Source organism: Nomascus leucogenys, chromosome 13 (genome assembly GCF_006542625.1).
Source record: "Nomascus leucogenys isolate Asia chromosome 13, Asia_NLE_v1, whole genome shotgun sequence".
Lineage (NCBI taxonomy): Eukaryota > Metazoa > Chordata > Mammalia > Primates > Hylobatidae > Nomascus > Nomascus leucogenys.
In genome coordinates, this window is record NC_044393.1 from 347,919 (window position 1) to 360,703 (window position 12,785).

Consider the following 12,785-nt stretch of genomic DNA (forward strand, 5'->3'; position numbering starts at 1 on the left):
TGTTGTTGTTGTCGTTTTTGAGATGGAATCTCACTCTGTCACCCAGGCTGGAGTGCAGTGGCGCGATCTCGGCTCACTGCAATCTCCGCCTCCTGAGTTCACACCATTCTCCTGCCTCAGCCTCCTGAGCAGCTGGGACTGCAGGTGCCCGCCACCACTCCTGGCTAATTTTTTTTTTGTATTTTTAGTACAGATGGGGTTTCACCGTGTTAGCCAGGATGGTCTCGATCTCCTGACCTCGTGACGTGATCTGCCTGCCTCGGCCTCCCAAATTTTGTATTTCTAGTAAAGATGGGGCTTCACCATGTTGGCCAGGCTGGTCTCAAACTCCTGACCTCAGGTGATCCACCCACCTCGGCTTCCCAAAGTGCGGGGATGACAGGCGTGAGCCACCACGCCCGACTGGTTTTTGTATTTTTTTTGTTGTTGTTGGGGTGACAGTGCGAACACAGTCCCTCCACTACCACAAATTATGCCGTCGAGTTTCCCACATTTGGGGAAATCGCAGGGGTCAGCACATCCGGAGTGCAATGGCTAAGGCTTGCCCTGGGAAAACCACCTTCGTGATCATGCTATCTCCCCTGCCAGGTAAGTATGATTTTTGTATTTTTAATAGAGATGGGGGGTTTCACCATGTTGGCCAGGCTGGTCTCGAACTCCTGATTACAAGTGATCCGCCTGCCTCAGCCTCCCAAAGTACTTGAATTACAGGCGTGAGCCACTGCACCCAGCCTCTTTTCTTTTCTTTCTGAGATGGGGTCTCACTCTGTCACCCAGGCTGGGGTGCGATGGTAGGACCATAGCTCCCTATAGCCTGGAAATCCTGAGCTGTCTCCTCCCACTTCCAGCAGCTGGGACCACAGGCACGGGCCTGCACTGTGCCAGGCTAGAACTTTATCCAGATATAATAATCACAACATTCAAATCCTCAACTTCACATAACACATAAATTCATAAAAATACCTATGACCACAATCCTACTTGCAGTATCATATTTACTTAGCAACCTCTGCCCTGTTCATTCCGTGACCAATCAAACGGCACACCCACCCTGGCTGCGGCTCCACCCCACTGTACAGTGGACTTACAGGATGCTTCCACTGAGCAGACTGCAGAGCAGAAGCTCAAGACACAGACGGGATCCGCCACAGTTCATAAAATGCTACAGATGGCATCCGGGTATTTCCAGCACTTCCAGTGGGAACCCGCTCTGCAACGTAACTGATGGAAACGGCCCTGACTTTCCCACACTCACCCCCTGGCCTAGGGCTGCTCTTAGGGAAATTCACACTGGGGCAATGGCTGGCCACCACCTCCCATGCGTGGGGCTGTCCCTGGTGAAGCACACACATAGGGTTTCAGAGTGCCTCTGCAACTATGATGAAAGTCAAATGATTCCAGTGAGTCTAGTATGCAACCAAGCATAAGGTGCACCAATTCAACCCTGACAAGCCAACCGTAAAACATGCGAAATTTCAGGGCCGGGCACGGTGGCTCACGCCTGTCAACCCAGCACTTTGGGAGGCCAAGGTGGGGGGATCACGAGGTCAGGAGTTCGAGACTAGCCTCGCCAACCTGGTGAAACCCTGACTCTACTAAAAATACAAAAATTAGCCAGGCGTGATGGTGCACATGCCTGTAGTCCCAGCTACTGGGGAAGCTGAGACAGGAGAATCACTTGAAGCCGGGAGGCGGAGGATGCAGTGAGCCGAGATCGTGCCACTGCACTCCAGCCTGTCGACAGGGCGAGACTCCATCTCAAAACAAACAAAAAAACCCCTAAATTTCAGCGGTGGTTAAGTGGTAAAACACATGCATGCACCTCAAAATTGAGACAGTATGAGCTGACAAAACTTGTGATATCTGCTGTGAGTTTTATCTACACAGCAGCTGCAGCTTAGGAAACACTCACCACGTGCCTGCCATCTACTGAACAGAGCCCTTTCTAAGAGGCCTGTGAGACAGGCCTGGTCAGGGGGTGGGAGGGTAGCTCTGGGGTCACCTGTCTGAGCTGCCATTGACAGGAACTCAGTGGCCAGGCAAGTTACTCAACACCTCCCCATGTCAATCTTCTCTTTGTCAAATGGGCATTAAACAGTCCAGCAAGGTATGTCTGGGAGCTGGCTTGAATAAAGCGGTCAGACCCTATGCCAGGCACGCAGTTAATGTTAGCTGTTATGATGATGATCTGCACTTTTCGGATAAGAAGACTGAGACTCAGGAGGGTGGAGTAACCTATTTGCAGTCACCGTGCTAAGGATCAGCAGGGCTGTAACTGAAATCAAAGTCAGCCTCCCAAGCACTGTACATCGTGACTGATTCTCAGCATCCATTTCACAAAAGGCAGTACTACTTCTCTGTCCTGATCACAAATAACTTATTTTCTTGTACATCAAGCCTTTTCTGAATAAGGTACTATATGGACCACTGTCATTTATTTTATTTTATTTTAGAGACAGAGTCTCACTGTATCACCCAGGCAGGAGTGCAGCGGCTCAATCACAACTCACGGCAGCCTTGACCGCCTGGACTCCTGCCATCCTCCCACCTCGGCCACCAAAGTAGTTGGGACTACAGGTGTGCAACCACCACGCCTGGATAATTTTTTATTTTTTGTAGAGGCAGGGTCTCCCTAAGTTGCCCCGGCTAGGCAAACTCCTGAGCTCAAGTGATCCTCCCACCTTAGACTCCCAATGTGTTGGGATTACAGGTGTGAGCAACGACACCCAGGCCACTGTCATATTTTTATTAATTAATTTTTTTTTTTGAGATGGAGTCTTGATCACTCGCCCAGGCTGGAGTGCAGTGGCTCGATCTCGGCTCACTGCAAGCTCCGCCTCCTGGGTTGACGCCATTCTCCTGCCTCAGCCTCCCAAGTAGCTGGGGCTACAGGCGCCCACCATCACACCGGGCTTTTTCTTGTATTTTTAGTAGAGATGGGGTTTCACCATGTTAGCCAGGATGGTCTCGATCTCCTGACCTCGTGATCTGCTCGTCTCAGCCTCCCACAGTGCTGGGATTACAGGTGTGAGCCACGGTGCCCGGCTATTAACTTATTTATTAAGACAGAGTCTTTCTATTGCCCAGGCTGGAATGCAGTGGAACAGTCTCGGCTTACTGCAACCTCCACCTCCTGGGTTCAAGTAATTGTCCTGCCTCAGCCTCCTGAGTAGCTGGAATTACAGCTGCCCGCACCACACCTGGCTAATTTTCATATTTTTAGTAGAGATGGACGGGGTTTCGCCATGTTGGCCAGGCTGGTCTCAAACTCCTGACCTCAAGTGATCCACCCGTCTTGGCCCCCCGAAGTGCTGGGATTACAGGTGTGAGCCACCATGCCTAGCCCCATATTTTTAAATAAAAGTAAAATAAGTACATATATAGACAAAGTTTACAAAGTTTAATACATGTTTTGTTGGCTATATTTTAATTAATTCTCAGCTTGAAGACACATTAATTATTGTTGCATAGAATTTTAGATGTAAAAAGTATTTTCCTTAATTAAAAAAAAATCCTGGGCAGGGCATAGTGGCTCACCTGTAATCCCAGTACTTTGGGAGGCTGAGGCGGATCACCTGAGGTCAGGGAGTTCAAGACCAGCCTGGCCAACATGGTGAAACCCCGTCTCTACTAAATATATAAAAATTAGCCAGGCAAGGTGGCACGTGCCTGTAATCCCAGCTACTCGGGAGGCTGAGGCAAGAGAATCGCTTGAACCCAGGAGGCGGAGGTTGCAGTGAGCCGAGATCGCGCCATTGCACTCCCAGTCTGGGTGACAGAGCAAGACTTCGTCTCAAGAAAAAAAAAAAAAAATTAGCTGGGCGCGGTGGCACACCCCCTATAATCCCAGCTACTAGGGAGGCTGAGGCAGGAGAATTGCTTGAACCCAGGAGATGGAGGTTGCAGTGAGAGCTGAGATCACGTCATTGCACTCCAGCCTGGGTGACAAGAGCCAGACTCCGTGAAAAAAAAAAAAAATCTGCCATGTGTGGTCATGTGTGGTGGCTCACACCTGTAATCTGAGGTGGGAGGATCACTTGAGCCCAGAGTTGAAGGCTGCAGTGACTGCACCACTGTAAACTAGCCTGGGCAAGAGTGTGAGACCCTGTCTCTTAAGACAAAAAAATCCAGCCCCAGGTGTGGTGGCTCACACCTGTAATCCCAGTACTTTGGGAGGCTGAGGCAGGTGAATCACTTGAGGTCAGGAGGTCGAGATCAGCCTGGCCAACATGGTGAAACCCCATCTCTACTAAAAATACAAAAATTAGCCGGGCGTGGTGGTGGCGCACACCTGTAGTTCCAGCTACTCAGGAGGCTGAGGCAGGAGAGTCACTTGAACCCGGGAAGCAGAGGTTGCAGTGAGCCGAGATCGTGCCATGGCACTCTAGCCTGGGTGACAAGAGCGAGATCCTGTCACATACACAAAAAAAGACCAAAAAAAAAAAAAAAAAAAAGGCCAGGCACGGTGGCTCACCCTATAATCCTGACACTGTGGGAGGCCGAGGCGGGAGGATCACCTGAGGTCAGGAGTTCGAGACCATCCTGGCCAACATGGTGAAACCCCGTCTAAACTAAAAATGCAAAAATTAGCTGGGCGTGGTGGCGGGCACCTGTAATCCCAGCTACTCTGGAGGCTGAGGCAGGAGAATTGCTTGAACCCGAGAGGCGGAGGCTGCAATGAGCCGAGATCGCGCCGTTGCACTCCAGCCTGGGTGACAAGGGTGAGACTTCGTCTCAAGAAAAAAAAACAACCAAAAACCCATAGCTTATTAATCTGCCTTATTGTCCTTTGCCTTTTAAAAATATAAGAGAAGCCTGTTTAAGGCTTTAGGCGGAGGTAGCTGTCAGCCAGCCAGACAGCCGGCTGTTCTGGAGTGAGTCCAGGGCAAAAACCGCTGTAGGAACAGCATTAGTACAATTTTGCCTATTTATACTCAACTAGAGCAGGTTTACAAGGATGCCTATACCATGAACACCTGCATGCATCTCAATCCGCCCACCTGGAGGTCAGACACACTAAGAGGCAGCTGGACCAGCTCCCTATTCAAGGCCACTTCAGATTCTATGTGAGTTACAATGCCCTTGTCTTAAAGTATTCTCATAAATGTGAACTAAGCAGTGCTCACACCAGGGAGAAGGATGCTGTGAGTCTGTCTGTTGGTCTGTTGGTGACAATCAGTTAGGGTTACCCAACCTGGGGGGATGATGCAAGGAAAACAGCACCAACAGAAACCATATCGTAAGAGGTAATTTTGGGGAAAAAAGGGTAATTTTGTAAATCCTGTGTTGTCACTTTAACATGTATGATGACATTATTTGTGCTTCTTCTTCAATATTACACCGTTGTACTCCAGAATCTAAAAAACTGTTTAAGACCCACCCTGCATGGCTGTCCTGGGGATTATGGCTAATGCATATTTGGCAACCTTGTCCCAGAACACCTGTTCAACAAACCACGGTTTGCCTCATTTCAGAGTGTTTTGCTATTTGGACATGGGGTATTCTTTTTCATCCCCCACTGCAACCTCCGCTTCCCAGGCTCAAGGGATCCTCCCACCTCAGCCCCTCAGCCTCTCGAGTAGCTGGGACCACAGGCATGCACCACCACGCCCAGCTAATTTACTTTTGTATTTTTTGCAGAGATGGGGTTTCCTCATGTTACCCAGGTTGGTCTCAAATTCCTGAACTCAAGAGATCTATCCGCCTCAGCCTCCCAAAGTGTTGGGATTACAGGTGTCAGCCACTGTACCTGCCCAAATTTTTGTATTTTTAGTAGAGACAGGGTTTCGCCATGTTGGCCAGGCTAGTCTCCAACTCCTGGCCTCAGGTGATCTGCTTGCCTTGGCCTCCCAAAGCACTGGGATTATGGGCTTAAGCCACTAAGCCTGGCCAAAAATGTTTCTAATTTTTAAAAAATTTCTATGCGAAGAGCCTTATTAAAAGTTTGAGATGGGCCAAGCGTGGTGGCTCACACCTGTAATCCCAGCACTTTGGGAGGCCAACGTGTGTAGACCACGAGGTCAAGAGTTCGAGACCAGCCTGGCCAACACGGTGAAACTCCGTCTCTACTAAAAATACAAAAATCAGCCGGGCGTAGTGGCACATGCCTGTAGTCCCAGCTACTATGGAGGATGAGGCAGGAGAATCGCTTGAACCCAGGAGGCAGAGGTTGCAGTGTGCCAAGATCACGCCACTGCTCTCCAGTCTGGTGACAGAGACGCCATCTCAAAAAAGAGAGTTTGAGGTGAGTCAGTGAGGTGGTGCGTGCCTACAATCTCAGTTACTGAGGGTTAGGGTGATTCTAATCTACTGAGACTGTAGGCATGCACCACCTTGGGAGGCTGAGGCAGGAGGATTGAGCCCAGGAAGGCCAACCTGGGCAACATGTTGAGGCCCCATCTCTACAAAAATTAAAACGTTAGTCAACTGTGGTGACACGTACCTAAACTCCCAGCTACTTGGGAGGCTGAGATAGGAGGACTGCTTGGGCCTAGGAGAATGCAGTGAGCTAAGACTGTGTCACTCCTCTCTAACCTGGGTGAGAGACAGAGTGAGACCCTGTTGTAAAAAAACAAGATGTGGCCGGGCACAGTGGCTCACGCCTGTAATCCCAGCACTTTGGGAGGCCGAGGTGAGCGGATCGCCTGAGGTTGGGAGGTCGAGACCAGCCTGACCAACATGGAGAAACCCCATCTTTACTAAAAATACAAAATTAACTGGGTGTGGTAGCACACACCTGTAATCCCAGCTACTCAGGAGGCTGAGGCTGGAGAATCACTTGAACCCAGAAGGCAGAGGTTGCAGTGAGCCAAGATCACCCTGTTGCACTCCACCAGCCTGGGAAACAAGAGTGAAACTCCGTCTCAAAAAAAAAAAAAAAAAAAAAAAAAGATGAGGCCAGGAGCGGTGGCTCACACCTGTTAATCCCAGCACTTTGGGAGGCCTAGGTGGGCAGATCACGACGTCAGGAGATCGAGACCATCCTGGATAACATGGTGAAACCCCATCTCTACTAAAAATACAAAAGACTAGCTGGGCGTGGTGGCAGGTGCCTGTAGTCCCAGCTACTTGGGAGGCTGAGGCAGGAGAATGGTGTTAACCCAGGAGGCGGAGCTTGCAGTGAGCCGAGATGGCGCCACTGCATGCACTCCAGCCTGGGCAACACAGCGAGACGCCATCTCAAAAAAAAAAAAAAAAAAGAGGGAGAGATGAATACGGCCCAGTAAAGCCTTTATGTGAATATAGCTTCCTTCTCCATTAACTTAAAAAACAGATGTTGACTGGTTTTGTACATTTTTAAAGTCCATTTATAACAAGAAATGTATTATTTTTTAAGAGAGAAGGCCTTGCTATGTTGGCCAGCATGGACTCAATCCTCCAGTCTTTGCCTCCCAAGCAGCTGAAACTACTGATGCATGCCACCACACTGGGCTCATAAGAAATTTCTTGTTTTAGGCCGGGCGCGGTGGCTCACGCCTGTAATCCCAGCACTTTGGAAGGCCGAGGCGGGCGGATCACGAGGTCAGGAAATTGAGACCATCCTGGCTAACATGGTGAAACCCCAACTCTACTAAAAATACAAAAAATTAGCTGGGCATGGTGGCGGGCACCTGTAGTCCCAGCTACTCGGGAAGCTGAGGCAGGAGAATGGCGTGAACCCAGGAGGCGGAGGTTGCAGTGAGCCGAGATCGCACCACTGCACTCCAGCCTGGGTGACAGCACAAGACTCTGTCCCCCGCCCCCCCAAAAAAGAATTATTTTAAAGAACACATCAAGAAAGAACAAAATTTATTCCAACTGGCAAAAATTTAAAATCTCAGATTTTAACAGCAAACCCTATTACAGTAGCTAAAAGAACACCAAAATACTGTGTTAAAATATCCTGCAAGCAAAGGGGAAAGACAGACAGACACTGCCTGAGGGCTACGAACTTGGCAAGAGATGACAGAAATTACAGTCTGTACTCTTGGACCCAGAATTTCCTTCGTTATTTGTCTTAGGGAAACCCTCTTACAATAAAACACAATTCTATTTAATAAAGAAAAATCCGATGGGACTGCCCAGCAAAAACCCAAACATTCGCTCTGCTGCTAATCCCTCCCAATAACAGGAGGAGCAAAATAAAAGCCAGGCAGGGCCGCACACTCCACACACTCCCTCTGCTGAGCTGCAATCACTCCTCCCGCCAGGCACCTACAGCCTCGTCAGAGGTCGAGGCCTCTGGCCTGGGCCCACACACTCCCTCTGCTGAGCTGCAGTCACTCCTCCCGCCAGGCACCTGCAGCCTCATCAGAGGTCAAGGCCTCTGGCCTGGGCTCGCCTCCACTCTGAGACTGATAAGCACGCGGACGGGGCCTCTAGCATCTGAATTCAGCTCCTGCTTCTTCAAGGGTCAAGAGTAAGATGGGATATTTTCGTTCTGTGGTTTCACTACAACACATTTCCACTCTACCTGGTGAAAAAGTAGAGGCACAGGGCAGGGAGAGCTCTCCCGGAACTCAGCCGCGCTCTAGAGACAGCAAGGAGGGCAGGGCACAGCCGATGGGGCTGGGAAGCCGATTCCATCTTCCGACCTGCCAGCATCATGATTTCATAACAGGCACAGAATGCCTCAGAACGCAGATTGAGCACAGTGGCTCATGCCTGTAAACCCAGCACCTTGGGAGGCCAAGGTGGGCTGATTACTTGAGTTCAGGAGTTTGAGACCAGCCTGGGCAATATGGTGAAACCCCATCTCTACTAAAAATACAAAAATTAGCTGGACGTGGTGGCACATGCCTGTAATTCCAGTTACTCAGGAGGCTGAGGCAGAAGAATCACTTGAACCCAAGAGGTGGAAGCTGCAGTGAGCCACGATCGTGCCACTGCACACTCCAGCCTGGATGACAGAGCGAGACTCCGTCTCAAACAAAGAATCCCTGGACACAGCAATGTAGACACTACATGGCTCTGGACACTTCACCTCGTAAATGATCATTTCTGCTGGTGATACATGTTTTGCCACGTTGCCCAGGCTGGTCTTCACTTCTGGACTCTAGCAATCTGCCTGCCTCGGCCTCTCAAAGTGCTGGGATTACACGCATGAGCCACTGCATCAGCCCAGAATTTTCAGAGACATGTCCCAAACCTGGTGTAAGTACTTCTTTCTTTAGAAAATGAGATGGTGGCTGGACGATCACTTGAGTCCAGGAGCTCAAGACCAACTTGGGGCCGGGCGCGGTGGCTCACGCCTGTAATCCCAGCACTTTGGGAGGCCAAAGTGGGTGGATCACCTGAGGTCACGAGTTCAAGACCAGCCTGGCCAACATGGCAAAACCCCACCTCTACTAAAAATACAAAAAGTAGCCGGGCGTCATGGCAGGCGCCTGTAATCCCAGCTACGCAGGAGGCTGAGGCAGGAGAATCACTTGAACCTGGGAGGCAGAGGTTGCCATGAGCAGAAACCGCACCATTGTACTCAAGCCTGGGCGACAGAGTTGAGACTCCGTCCCCCCCACCAAAAAAACAAAACAAACAAACAAAAAGGCCGGGCGCAGTGGCTCACACCTGCAATCCCAGCACTTTGGGAGGCCGAGGCGGGCAGATCACGAGGTCAGGAGATCGAGACCATCCTGGCGAACATGGTAAAACCCCGTCTCTACTAAAAATGCAAAAAATTAGCCGGGCGTGGTGGCGAGCGCCTGTAGTCCCAGCTACTCGGGAGGCTGAGGCAGAAGAATCACTTGAACCCGGGAGGCAGAGGTTGCAGTGAGCCGAGGTCACGCCACTGCACTCCAGCCTGTGTGACAGAACGAGACTCTGTCTCAAAAGAGAAAAGAAAATGAGATGCTGTCCTAATTTCTGCAATTTCAATGTGAAATATCAATGCTTGCAAAACTCATACAAGTTAAAACAATTTGTATTTCTAATGACCTGTATCTATTAAATGTCTGTGATGTACCAAGAATAAAGCAGAACACACTTCCTCATTAACACACATGCACCCAAAGTTAATGCAAAGGGTGATGAGAGACAAAATCTACACTCAAGGTTGTTGGGTAATCTAATCCTTAAATCTTCTGGGTTGAACTGCCTGTGACTGATAACAGACTAGCTGCTAATCCTCTTCACGGATGTCATTATCTGAGGGGTCCTGGCATGGCGGTCCCAGCTCCTAGATTAGGGGTAGCATTTTCATAAAACAAGACTATTACTGTTTTTCAGCCTCTTTGTCACTTCTATTTAGGAAGCAGGTGATGCGACACCTTTCATTTACTGCCTCCTTTTTTCTCCCAGCAGGACGCAGGGGAAGCACCACTACCCTCATTTGACAGAACGCAGAAGCTCAGAGTCACAGCAGCCCCAGTCACGGGAGCCCTGGTCTCGTCCTCTTTCACGAAGGAAGGCCTAGCACAGATTCTGCTGCCACAGTGGGAAGGCCTATGGCGGGGCAGGAGGTGTGTCTGACAGAAGATGGTGCTCCTTGGACACATCTCAGGACTTTGTGGCATGAGAATGTTCTCATCAGAACATCACAATGAGTCTCATTTTAGAAGCACTACGGCTTGTTTGTTTGTTTGTTGGCTGTGAGAGGGAGTCTCGCTCTGTCGCCCAGGCTGGAGTGCAGTGGTGCTATCTCAGCTCACTGCAACCTCTGCCTCCCAGGTTCAAGCAATTCTCCTGCCTCAGCCTCCCGAATAGCTGGGATTACAGGCGCCTGCCACCACACCCAGCTAATTTTTGTATTTTCAGTAGAGACAGGGTTTCACCATGTTGGCCAGGATGGTCTCGATCTCTTGATCTCGAGATCTGCCTGCCTCGGCCTCCCAAAGTGCTGAGATTACAGGTGTGAGCCACCATGCCCGGCCTAGAAGCACTCATTTTAACTGCCCACTTGGAGATAATTGGAGCGTTAAGGGTCTCTTCTCTACCTCTTGTGCAGGACTAGTCATCATGTTCCATTTCTCTACAAATGGCTTCTTCTAACCCAGCCCGAGGACCCAGGGGTCTGTTTCCTTACTGGAGAAAAACTGCTTTCATTTGCTGATATAGTTTACCTGCGGCATTATATACTCCTAATTGGGTATCACATTCACCTTACTGCCTGATTTCAGAAGCAAACTCCACCTTAGATAAATTCTACCTTATCATGACTCCCCGCCCCACTGCATTTTAGTCATCATTCAACGAACACCTACCAAACTGCTAACCCCAGGCATACACGTGCGCACCTCATGTCTGGGTTCTAAGGATGAAACAACCAGCACCTTGTACAGGGCTCTTCCTGGTGATGCCAAATACTTCAAAGAAACCTGGTCTAGAGAAGACTTGAGTTCAAGTTCCAGCTCTGACGATTATTAACAGGGAGACCTTGGGCAAAGGTGCTGGTCACGGAGGCAGCTGTGCAACCGGGCTCAGTGGTATCCACCCTCCAAGCAAGGGGAACTGAGGAAAAATGCCTGAGAAACGTGCAGCGTCTGTTCAATCTCTGAACCACGTTAATACAACCATCTTCGGGGATGCAGGAAAGCCCTGAAGCCCACTCACTCTGAGTTAATGCCCTAAGTTAAAAACTCTGGGCAGGCCGGGCGCGGTGGCTCACGCTTGTAATCCCAGCACTTTGGGAGGCCGAGGCGGGCGGATCACGAGGTCAGGAGATCGAGACCACGGTGAAACCCCGTCTCTACTAAAAATACAAAAAAAAATTAGCCGGGCGTGGTGGCGGGCGCCTGTAGTCCCAGCTACTCGGAGAGGCTGAGGCAGGAGAATGGTGTGAACCCGGGAGGCGGAGCTTGCAGTGAGCCGAGATTGCGCCACTATACTCAGCCTGGGCGACAGAGCGAGACTCCGTCTCAAAAAAAAAAAAAAAAAAAAAAAAAAAAAACTCTGGGCATGAGGTGGAGGTTGTGGAAAGGACTCCAGAGTCCACAAGTCACCAAGCAGCCTCTGTGGCTCTGTCACAGCACCACAGCTAAAGGGCCTCGTGCTAAGGGGGTCAGCCACAGTCACTCCCAGGCAGTTCTCCTGAATTAAGAGCCAGGGAGATCATTCCACCTCACTCTATTTAATTACCAAATGTCACGACAGAGTATAAGGACTAGCATATAGGGTTTTTCCTGGTAATCAAAGACAAAATTTCTAAAAGCATTATTACCACTGGCAGATCTGACTTTTTATTTTTTTATTTATTTGAGACTGAGTCTTGCTCTACCACCCAGGCTGGAGTGCAGCGTGGCGTGACCTTGGCTCACTGCAACCTCCACTTCCCAGGTTCAAGCGATTCTCCTGCCTCAGCCTCCCGAGTAGCTGGGATTACAGGCACACGCCACCACACCCAGCTAATTTTGTATTTTTAGCAGAGATGGGGTTTCACCATGTTGGCCAGGCTAGTCTCGAACTCCTGACTCCAAGTGATCAGCCCGCCTCAGCCTCCTAAAGTGCTGAGATTACAGGCGTGAGCCACTGCGCCCCAACAGATCTGACTTTTTAGAAACGTTTTAACTTTGAAATAATTATAGATTCAAAGTTGCGAAAAGATTTACAAGTGTCCCATGCACCCTCCCAAGCCACCCCTTACCTGGCTGTCCTTCCCCAGTGGGCAGGTGAGAGCTGGTGGCTCTCTGTCCTGAGGGCCAACACTCCAGGAACCCTCACCTCTACGTGCTCAGTCCTCACCCACAAGGACTTCCGGGTGACAAGGCCAGCACCACGCACAGCTGCTGCTAAGCTCCCCACGTTCATTCACTGAACAAATATTTGCTGGGCCCAGATCATGTGCCAGCAACTGTTTTTTTCACAAAACATTC

The 12,785-nt window shown here is 50.0% G+C and overlaps 1 non-coding gene across 1 annotated transcript; it reads right to left on the bottom strand.

The window, feature by feature from the left end:
* Nucleotides 1-431: 431 nt before the first annotated feature.
* LOC115838167 lies at nt 432-596 on the bottom strand. Its single transcript, XR_004033206.1, has one exon. It is a non-coding gene; the product is annotated as a U1 spliceosomal RNA (small nuclear RNA).
* Nucleotides 597-12,785: the final 12,189 nt, after the last annotated feature.